Raw genomic sequence first — 11,594 nt, forward strand, 5'->3', positions numbered from 1 at the left:
AAGCCTCGGCCTGACACACACATGCAGACATGCAGACGACACACACACACGCAGCGTTCAAGCTGCTGATGAACTGATTACCGCCTCTATCAGGCCTCGTTAGGCCCCTTCAGGCGCAGATGGTGAGCAGGGGATCTATTTTCTCTCAGCAAATCGGGACTAGCCCCAGATAATTTGGTCCACTGGAGGTTTACGAAGGTTTCTATTTATGAATCAGACCATAAGCAACAAGAAGGATGCCCACTCTGTTTTAAAAGGCGTACACAGAAATGACAATGTCACACAAACAAAACAAACAGCTCAGCTTTTATATTCTGTGGTGCTGCAGCGTGCACATAAATCTTTGTTGTGGCATGAAAGAACTGCAACACTTTCTTTTTGTCGATGTGTAGTTCTCATCCTTTTGTATTGTTATTTTAAAGAAATGGGCATGATTGTTTACCGTAGCGCGACATCAGATCCCACAGAGAGCATGTTTACATGTACATTATTATTCCACTTTATTGGGGATTGTTTTTGGGGGCATTTGATAAAATTCGCCGCATGTGAACCCAGCTGTACGAGCCCACATTTTACCCTGCCTACAGATGTTAATGTGGTCTGTTCTCTTTCCATGCTATTATTCAGGAAAAATCTGTTTATTTGTGTCTACAGGGATATTAATGAACAGGATGCTTGGTTTGTGTGCGTACGTGTATGTGTGTGTGTCTATGAGAGCATAATTAGAGTGTGTGCCTGTGTGTGTTGCGGACATGCAGAGTAAATTACTACCTTTGATCGTCGAAATGAAATGTTTACTCATTTGCACTTTAAGGACGACTCCGTCCCTGAATGCACAAGCTTTGTTTTTATGGGTTGTTGTTGACATAAAAACAACTCACCAAGTCGCCCACACCCGAAAATAAATGTTTAATTGCAACTTTTTTTGATTGAACAGATAAACCATCAGCGTTGATACACATGTCACAGTCTGTCATAATAAAATCAGTCATACATTTACTTAATTGATTTGGGCTTTTGAAATCGTGGCCCGCTTTTAAAGTAAAAGTGATGTTTGCTTGCTGTTGCTTCAAAAATAAACATGATTTGAGTAACATTTGCCTTTTTTTGACTTTTTGTAGTTGGTCGGTCTGAAGTGATGATCGTTTTTTCTCAAAATGGTGAAAATAGTGTGTTGTACAATCAGTCACATAGAAGTGAGATAGTGGTCGAGACTGCAGATAGAGATCTAATGAGAAGAAATCACAATCGTGTCTTTTAGGTCACTTGGGGGCAGTGCAGCAAGCTATGAAGGGGATACGGCAAACAGCGGCTTATTTACACATCCAGCAGATACAGATTGGCATTCATTTTTAATCATGTTTCTTGCTACCAGATGAATTTAAATCCAATTTGATCTAATTTTTGTTCTCCACCACCTCCTGAAGGAAATATCTGACTCTTTAGCTGTTGAATGCTAAATTATACTCACAAGCTAGAAGCCCAGGAGACATGCCCAGGGTAGCAAACAGGTGGGTTGAATGAAGCCTGGTTACTGACAGCTAGCCAGGCAGCTAGCAGCTAGCTGTCACTCAAAGCAGACGTGGCCTTTACTTGCGCATAAAAATTAGCTGTCAGCCGTTTTTTGCACCAGGCTGTAAAAATGTTTATGTCTGTTATAAAGTTAGGCATTTTAATATTGGGGTCTATGGGATTGGAGCCAACCATCAATGGCCATTAAATGCACTGCAGTTTTTACTTGGAAAACCATTTCTTTGAGTAATAATTTTGAGATTTAAAAAAAAAGCTGTAATTATTAGATAAAAAGTCCAAGTTATGAGATAAACTGTGGCTTTTATCTCGCGATGTCTTACCATGGGAATATTTTTTTTCATCTTTTTATTTTCTAACTGGCGGAAAAAGGCTTCCCTATTTTTCGTCCTCGGTGATTACTGATTTGTTTTTAGAGCTTTTTCACAACCTAAACAGGCTCAAGGGACAGAAAACCACAACAATGATCTGAAAGAGCTTCAAAGCTCCACAGGGCCTAGGGGAACCAGAGAGTCGGCTCATAGCCAGGTGTTTGATTTTGAGCGACTCCTTTCACATCAAAAGTGTTCATTTGATAAATAGTTCATTTTTAAAATATTGATCAATGCAGCTTTAAAAACAAAGTCTACACAAATCGTAAAAATGTATTCAGTTATGTGGAGTATGAGTATTTATTTGGGGTCGTGATGAACTTTTGTTTAATCCTCCTTTTTTTTAAAGGTTTTAGTTGTACACTCTGCTGTGCATTTGTACCTGGATTATTTTAATTGCAGCAGGGTTTACATTTAAAAATAAATGAGTCTTATCTGTCATTACATATATAACAAGTTCTGTTATATTTCTTTTTCTTTAGATAAACAAACAGAGTTGGGACTTGTTCTTATATTTTATAATGAAAAAACAGCTTTATGTCTGTATACTTCTACCTCCAGCACACTTACATATAAAACCCTGAAAGTTAATAATGGCTCTTATACCTCAGGGACACATTAGAGAAAGTCTGATGACTCTGGGGTTTTTTTCAGCAGCTGGTTTCCATGTCAGCATTTAATGCAGTGTGTGGATGAGAGCGGCGCCCTGTATGGACCTGTCAGGGATAGAATAATATCAACATCCTGCTGACTTGTAGCTGCTCTGCTAGCGAGGCATTTTCATGTTCAGCACAGGGGGAGAGCCTGAAGCCATCTATCTTCGATCCCTGCTCGTCCCTCTATTAAAGAAACGGAGGAGTGTCAGATAACAGAGGATCCTGTTCTGGTTTGTAGCCGACGCTGAAACACCCTGCAGACATTTAGCAGTTCAAGCCCTTCATGTCTGTGCAGCTTATCAGACATAAACAATGAGCAGTGAGTACAGCTGTGAGGTACTTTTGTAAAGGGTACTGCTATTTCGCAACATTTAAGAGGTATATATACACTTTTTATATGTACAGTTGAAAGTTTGTAGGTACCTGTATAGATGAGACTAATGCAGTCTAATACAAAAGTCCTCTAACTGTTTTAGAGAGGTGTTGATTCAGCTGGATGGTCATCGTGACGGCTGCTGTTTGATAAGCATTCCTCGTATTTATTCTACCCTCTGGTATCTGTGGGTTGGATGATTTATTAGCAACACTTCTCAGCACTCAATACAGTCAAACAGCACCAGAAAACCTCCTAAATGACCATAAAGTTCAGCCAACACCTCATTAAAAAACAGACGTTCCTCTCCTTGGGGTTGAGAGATCAGTGTCAACCAAAGGTCCAGCTGTTCTACAGCTTTAATTCATACAGGTATCAGATCATTTTCCTCATCAGCAGATGCAGATGCCAACATAATAATGTTTATTTTGTATAGCGCCTTTCTTAACAAGGGTACAAGGTGCTTGTACACGTAAAATAAAAAACACATATAATGAAATTAAATAAAACAAACTCGAATCGCATCAAGAGTGTGAATATAAGTGCAACAAGCTGCTTCCTGAAGAGATTTAAAGGAGCAATTTGTAAGATATGGCTAGAAGGCTAAAGGCTGAAGGTGAGGTTCGCCCAGGGCGTCATGCAAGCTAGGACCACCACTGCATGCCAGCTATTTCTTCGAAAAGCCAGCCATATTCTACAAACTACACGTTTAAAAGTGGTTACTGAGCTAACCTGAGGCCCTTGCGTAGGTTATTCCAGAGTCTGAATGAGTTACCAAACCATATTCTGGCACAACCAGTAGAACCGTATCAGAGGATCTCATGTAACGACCCGGCACATGTGGGATTAGGAGCTCACTTTTAAATCTTAAAATCAATTCTAAAGTTGGCTGATCGTCAGTCCTTCTGAACAAACTGTAGTGAGCTTCAACTGAGACTGAGAGTAAAGGATGTTCCAGTTCCAATCTTTCAAAATAAAATACAAAACCCTGCCATGTCCTAGTAATTCTTACTGAAGCCTACTCTGATTTTGCATCAAACATAAACCATGTCAGTGGTTGAAACAACTTTCAACATATTTTCAACATATTTCACATCTTATGAATGATAACCAATAATCCTTTGTTAAGGCAGCCGACTATCAATGAAAGAAATTGTTTAACATTTGCATCCCCTGCACTGTAATATGTGTTATTGTGACATTGCTAAAGAGGCCCACAGGCTTCATCATCAAACTGTTTGCACAGATTTTTCACTCCTTGTTCACTAAAGCAACAGTCCAGCCAAATCGTTATCCATCGACCTGGTTATTCTTAGACACGGGCTGTGTGCAGTAACAGGCCACAGGTTATTACACACTGTGCTTCAGTGATGTAGGAGGCACAGGGAATGTTTTCATTTATTCGCCCTTCTGTTTCTAACTTCCTGCAGTTTGACCCCAATACAGACTCTCCGACATCATCACAAGGACAGCAGCTCACTTAGTAGCTCATAAGGCTGTAATGCAGAACGAGCTGGCTCATCATAATGGTGGAAAAAAGAACTCTTATCATTTACTGAAGTAAAAGTGCCAGTGTTGCAATGTTTAACTACTCCTCCACAAATACAAGTCAATAAGTAAGTGCTTTATAGAGAATTAAGTATTTTAATTCCCCATGTTGGTGTCAGGTCCCTCTGAAGGGTCACCAGATAATTCAGAGGGGTTGTGAGATGATTCACAGGAGAGGAAAGGAAGAAAAAACTGCAGAAATCTGTTTTCATTTTTTTTTTACATTCCTCTCGTCTTTGCTTTTTGTGAAAATTGGGTTTATTTGACCTCTTTGGGCCACAAACATGATTGTTATATGTTTGTTTATTAAATCTTAACAAGGAAAATACCTCAAGATTGAACTTAAGTAAAGTATTATTAAAAGTACACAAAAGTCAAGTTAAGATATCTTATTAAAATGTTTAGCAAAAGTGAATCTCACACATACAACTACAACTACAACTATGCACTTGATTTAAAGTATTAAAGTATCTGATACTAAATGTACTTAGGAATCAAAAGTAATTTTCCAGCAATAAATGTACTTAAAGTACAATCAAAACTAAGACTCTCGTCTTGGCTGATTATCAGATCTGACTGTATATTCAGCATTTTTCAGACTATCAGAATAAGTGTTTATAAAACCTAATTGCCAATAAAGAATAAATACATGTGATGTGCTGCTTTGGCTCTGATGCAACATGCTACCTGCAAAGTAACTAGTAACTAAAGTTATCAAATAAATGTAATGGAGTAAAAAGTGCAATAATTGCCTCCATAACAAAGTTGAGTGAAAGTATAAAATAACAGAAAATGGAAATACTCTAATACTCTAGTAAAGGACAAGTAAATCAAAGTTGTACGTAATTAATGTACTTGAGTAAATGTACTCAGTTACATTCAATCACTGCTTGAGTACAGTGAATTAAATCTACTAAGTTACTTGTCACAACTGCAAAGAAAGTCAAAACAAGTTACGACTCTAATTGCATTGAAAATGATACACTATACATTGTTTAATTACCTTTTTGTAGTTTTTTAGATGTATATTCAGGTTTTTAGGTGTATTATTTTGTTCTCTGGTCTCTTTTGTCGTCTGTTTACGGCACTTACAAATGTAGCTGTAGCAATAGGGTACTTATAAGTACCCTGTGGGTGCTACACAAGTAAGTAAGTGAGTAAACTTCTCAAAATAGAAGTTATAAGTCATAGAAGTGATTAAAAAGACTATGTATGAATATTAAACTAAGTACAAGTATTCTACTACTCTTTTGATGTACTTGTACTTACAGTACTTAATTACTTTACATTTCTCCTTCATCCTTCACAAACTGGCCAGCAGTATATAAATTAATTAAAATGAGCCCCAACCTACATTTAAATGATGTATACATTACCATTATTGCCTTTGTTGTATAACATACTCAATGTTTTCAGATTTGCCAGTAATGACAAACGTCTCCACTCGAACAAACGCCACAAGCAGCAGACTGTCGTCTCTTTGAAAGCATGCATGCTCCATCTAGTGGCACTTGTCAGCAGCACATCAGCTGTGGGCGTCAGCTTCGTGTGAGGCTTGTCAGTACAAGAAGCAGCTGAATGTTTTTGTAAAGCTGGAATCAAGTCCCTCATTCATGTGCACTGACTAAACAACTCAGATCTCAGCAGGAGAACAAAAGGAAATGTGATATATGTGTTTGCTGGATTCATGACAGGAGCTGCATGTGGCATTTAGCATGATGCACTGAGTGAACTCACATAACTGAGACTTCCCAAGAAGGTTGTAATGGACAATGTGTTGTACTACATCTGGCATGTGTGTGTTTGATATGTGTGTGTGTTGGTGAGGGGGAGTTAGCTGTGTGGTGATTGGGGGTCATGTTTCATGTTTCACAATCCTGCACACAGATGGGTGTTGGACTCTTTCCCAGACGTTTAGAAGACAACGATCCTTACATGAACTTGAGAGAGCTGTTTGTTCTCATCCAAAGTTAGTTAGTAAAGTGGCCACGAGCCACCAGGGATCCAAAAACACCCCCTACAAGGTGTTGGGTCTTGGTTTTTTTGTTTTCTTGTTTGTAGCAGAATTAAACAAATTCCCCCAGGAAAATGTGTTTTCCAGTAAACATTTTAGAGATTTTAGTTTAATTTCCATGACGTGGTCATCAAGTGTGTAAGTAGAAGCAGAGTGAAGGAGTTCGATTAGATTTCATCTGCGTTGTGCAACAGGGTGAACATGGGAGGCTGCTGTGGGAACACGGCACAGATACTATTGGGAACAAGTGTGGGAAGGAAATGAACACTCGTGAGTACTTCTTTAGTCAAAGTGGCACAATGTCTGTGAGGGAAATTTCCCTGATGTTTTTTCCCAATATGATTATGATTTTACCAAAACCCCCTCTCTAATTCCCTATCCTGTCTTCTCTCTGCTTTCATGTCTATAAAACCATGAAAGGGCCCAATAAAATTTATTTTTTTTAATCCACCAAGGTATTACAATGATTAGGATGTTGGGAAATCAGTCCCCTCCGGGAAGTTGCAATGTTGCAATTTCCAATCCATGTGAATTCTGCATGACCTTGCAATTTTGTCCAAAAACCACATCATTATGGTGATTAGTCACAGTCGTGCAGAAAGGAGGGTCTGCTAAAATTTACTGTGTAAAACATAAATAACTGAATGTAATCAATCGATCTGTGTTCAACTGACGATATATCAAGAAGGGTTGTGCTTTACACAGCTTCCCAACTTTTTTTGGAATCTCAACAGCTTATTTATGAGAGTATAGCCCAAGTGGGAGTTGAAACCTCTTCCTGTGTGTTGTGGGAATGTTAATAAAAACATAATATATGTCCAAAACGATGAGATATATGTATAGAAGAGTTTCAGGAGTAAGTGCAGGTGGTGGATATTATGATCTTATGACGTTTGAAGGCTAAGAGAAGAACAAGATGTCATGACCAAGTCGAGCGAGGCAGAACAGAATCATGTGAATGCAAAGTGCTGTAAGAGGCTCTCACGTCGGTGCTGAGGATGGTTCTTGCTTGAACGCAATAAAAGATCTAAATATTGTGTCAAGTTGTGTTTGTCACTCATTTCATTACTTTTTTTGAGTAAATCCATTTTATGCAGCTTTATACTTCTACTCTACATTTCAGAGACAAATATTGTACTTTATCCTTTTTTTCCCTCATTTATTTGAGCTCCACGACAAATCTCAGGTGTGTTTGGACCAGAAATGCTTCGTTTGTCATCAGAAAATGAATCAATAGCGATGTTGATACTAAAGTGTGTTAATAATTGGATGATAGTCTCTGTTTCATGCTTTATAAATGTAAAGAGTCGCTGCTTTTCACTGTTTTATGGTAATTTGAACAGTTTTGTGTTTCTGACTGCTGATCTGACAAAAGCACTATAAATGCTTCACCTCTGGGAAGTCATAATGAGAACCCCCTCCACTGAAAATGGTGTGGTGACACCAGATCTTCTGTTGAACTGGAACATTTTAAATCTGAGTTGAAGACAAGTACATGCAGCCATACATGATTTTGTGACATCGCACAACCGGTTTGATGTGGAAACTTGAAGTTTCCAGGTCACAAACTTTCACAGAAAATGGACGTTGTTGTCATTTTTAAAATGTTTAACGCGGCAATTAGTTTCGTGGGGGGGGGGAACCACATCCTTTTTTATATGTCATAAAGCCTGTAAAAGACATCTGGAGGGGATCTTTAATAGATTCATTAAAATTTTAAATTGACCGAAAGATGTGTTGTTAACAAAGTCAGTGATGTAGAAGGAGATTTCATTTTTCCGTGAAGGCTGAGAGGAAACTGAAACTCTGTCTGCACGGCTGAAAAAACAAACTAATGTGCAGAAAAGAAAGGGCAAGAGGTAACAAGTGCTGACACAGATACAACCCCCACTGGGTAGGTAGGTCAAGAGCGGACACTAAACAGAATGTGAGAGACTGAGGAGATGTCAACAAGACCAGTGGAGCTGTTTCTATTTAGTCTGACAGATGTTTATTTTCCCTGTTTGGATAAAGTCTCATTTTCGACTGGACTTTTGACCACTGCTGTGTTTCTTCATCACCAGTCTGACACTTCTCTTCTGATCACTGTGTAGGATCTACTGGCATCTAGTGGTGCGGCTGCGGATTGCAACCAATTAAACACCCCTTGTCTCGGCCTCCCCCTACGATGGGTGCTAAAAACGTAAAAGTTGTTTGGTTTGTCCATTCTGGGCTACTTTACAAACATGGCCGTGCAACATCACATCACCACCCTATGGAGGACACGAGTGCACACTTGTCCTTTAATGCGAAGGGGGCTGACACTGATTCTCTGTACTTTATTATAAACACTTGTACTTTATTTGGGTAAATCCATTGTATGCAACTTTGTACTTCTACTCCACGTTTCAGAGACAAATATTGTACTTTTTTCCCACTACATTGTCTGACAGCTTCAATTAGTTTTCAGATTACAAGTGTTCATTTCCTTTTCATACCATTACGATCAGTGAAAACTCCATAACTCTGCTGGTTTTGAATTTGAATGTTTCTTATAAACTGAAGGATGAAGTGTTCAGAAAATTATCCTACTTTCAAAAATTCAGCCATTATCTACTAACAGGACAGCGACGCTACAAACATACAGTGATCTTATCGAACATGATGCATTTCTGTAGATTAAACTACCCAACCGTATATAAAGTAGTTAAAGTGAGCCTAACCTTACACATCTACATCAGTAAAATGCAACATGCACATGAATGCAGCAGTAATATAAAAAAAAATCCAAAAACAACAGATGTTGTAGTAAAACACCATTTGTCTGCAGAATTAGTCATTTCACCTCTGATACTCCATTTTTTGTTGATAATACTCACATATTTTTACACATTGTGACTTCACGAAAAGCTGTTTTCCACAAAATTAGCTATTTAATTTTGGGGTGAGGGTGAAGCAAGAATACGGTCAGTCTAAGCCACAACAGAATGAGTAGGAGTCAATGCAGCGTCCACCAACGAGTCAATACTACAGGCTCACACTTTACAGGCCCCTGAAGAGGACAATTTATTTATCTGTATAAAAAGTCCAATAATCAATTATCTAGAATACAATGTTTCTACATAAAGTCCACAGTGTGACAGTATTATGTATAAAGCTTTAATAGATATTCAGTGTCATATAGAGTCAATCCTGAAGCAGGGTACCCACAGGTCTTTGAAATCTCTAAGTCTGTCAGTTTGAGGGGAAAACATTGGATATAAATAGACCTGAGTCATTGAAAGTGCTCGAATTTATTTATTTTGCGCAAGAATAGAAATGTGTGTCTCCTCTTGCAGTCTTCTGCCATCATGCAGCACAATTAAGAAGAGTTCCTATCTTATGCAACTTTATTCTCCTGCTCTACTTTCCAGAGGCAAATATAGCATTTTTTTTTACTACTCTTCATTCATCTGACAAAATATAGTCACTTTACTGTACAGATTACAAATCTTCTTCGCCTTAAGACCAGTGAAAACCCCAAATCTGGTTAGAAAATAGTCTTCGTTCCACCGTCTGCATGTGTGCCTCCTGCAGTTTTCTGCCGTTACCGTAACAAAGTAGTACAATTGAGAGGCGTTCACACGTTCAAGCTTCACTCTCTTATTTTTAGTTGCTGTCTGTGAGCCTCTGCAAAGCCTGATAGTTCTCGTTATATTTTCTCAGTGCTCTCAACAGTAATTAGCCTCAATCCATGTCTCAAAATATGCCATGTTGGGTCTGTGAATTTGAGGGAATTAGGCCTGGAGTGGGTGTGGTGTAGGAACTCCCTTGTTGAAGCGAGTAAGTAAGAAAAATGTATAAAGCACCTCAAAATCAGAGTCATAAGTTGCAGTACAATACAAATATTGAGGAAAAATAGAAAATAAACAAAACTACTCTCTCTAGCCCTGCTTTTTTCTAAGAACAGGGGGAGATGGTTCCAGAGGGTGGGAGCCACGATGGAAAAATCTCAGTCACCTTAGGTTTTGAGCCTGTAGGTTTCAGGAAAGCCGAAAAGGCCTTGTTCAGTAAACATCAGTAAAATGTCATGTGCCGCTCATAGCCTCAAAGTCAGCAGCAAAACATCTTTTGAGAAAAACAGTGCCCCAGTTACTTCAGATAATCCGTTGACCGTTTTCTTTGGATCGACTTTCTACTGAAGAAATAGCACCCGTGAAAACTGTCGACAATGAGCTCTGTGGATTATCCACAGAAATGGGGACACTGTTTCTGGAAAGTAGATGTACTTGTTCATTTAAAAAAAAAAAAAAAGCTGTTGGCACCACAAACACAATTTCATTCACCATCACTGTATTTAGGCGGTGGCATAAATCTCAAAAGTAGAGCAAAGAAACCCAAAGTAGCAGCACGTCCTCACCACTAAAAGTAGGTGAGAGGATATGTTGTAATTTGGGAAGCTGTGACTTTACCCTTTGAGGTAACGCCACACCTACGATTACCCGCCCCCCCCCCCCCCCCCCCCCCCCCCCCACTCCTAATTTGTCTGCATTTTACAAATGTGAGAAAGAGTTTGCACGTTTCCTTCCTCCAACACAACTTTGATGTTTAAACACACAGCGGGGAGAATATTCAGGCTGCATGTGAGGCTCTTAAAGTGTGTCACTGGTGGCCCGGAGGCCTCCGCAGATCTTTTAATGTGCTTGTGTGAAATAAAATCAACATAGTAGGGTCACTGTTTGATGTGCTGGAAGTGGCAGAGAGTTTAAAGGAGCGACTCAGGCAGCAGAATAATTCTCCCCTTGCGTCATTATGATTCCTCAGCACCTTAAATGCACTTTTTTTTTTGTCATGCGATGCTGCAAGAGCTGCGTAAATTATAAGTTGTGTGTGATTTCAGCTCTATTATACAGTAAGAGCATAATGAGCAGCATGAGCAGCCTTCCTCCCCTGCGGCTCAGTTATGTCTGAATGATAATAATGATGTGTCAGGCGCTCTCTGCCGCCCCCTGCGGGCTCACAGCGGTACTGGCCGATGTGGTGGAAGAAAACCCCTCTAATCTCTTTACTGCAGACAGCAGCCATGTGTGCCCTGACACACGCACAGTCACAGGCATGCACACACACACAGGCTAAATATGGCG

This window comes from Pagrus major, chromosome 12 (genome assembly GCF_040436345.1).
Source record: "Pagrus major chromosome 12, Pma_NU_1.0".
NCBI lineage: Eukaryota > Metazoa > Chordata > Actinopteri > Spariformes > Sparidae > Pagrus > Pagrus major.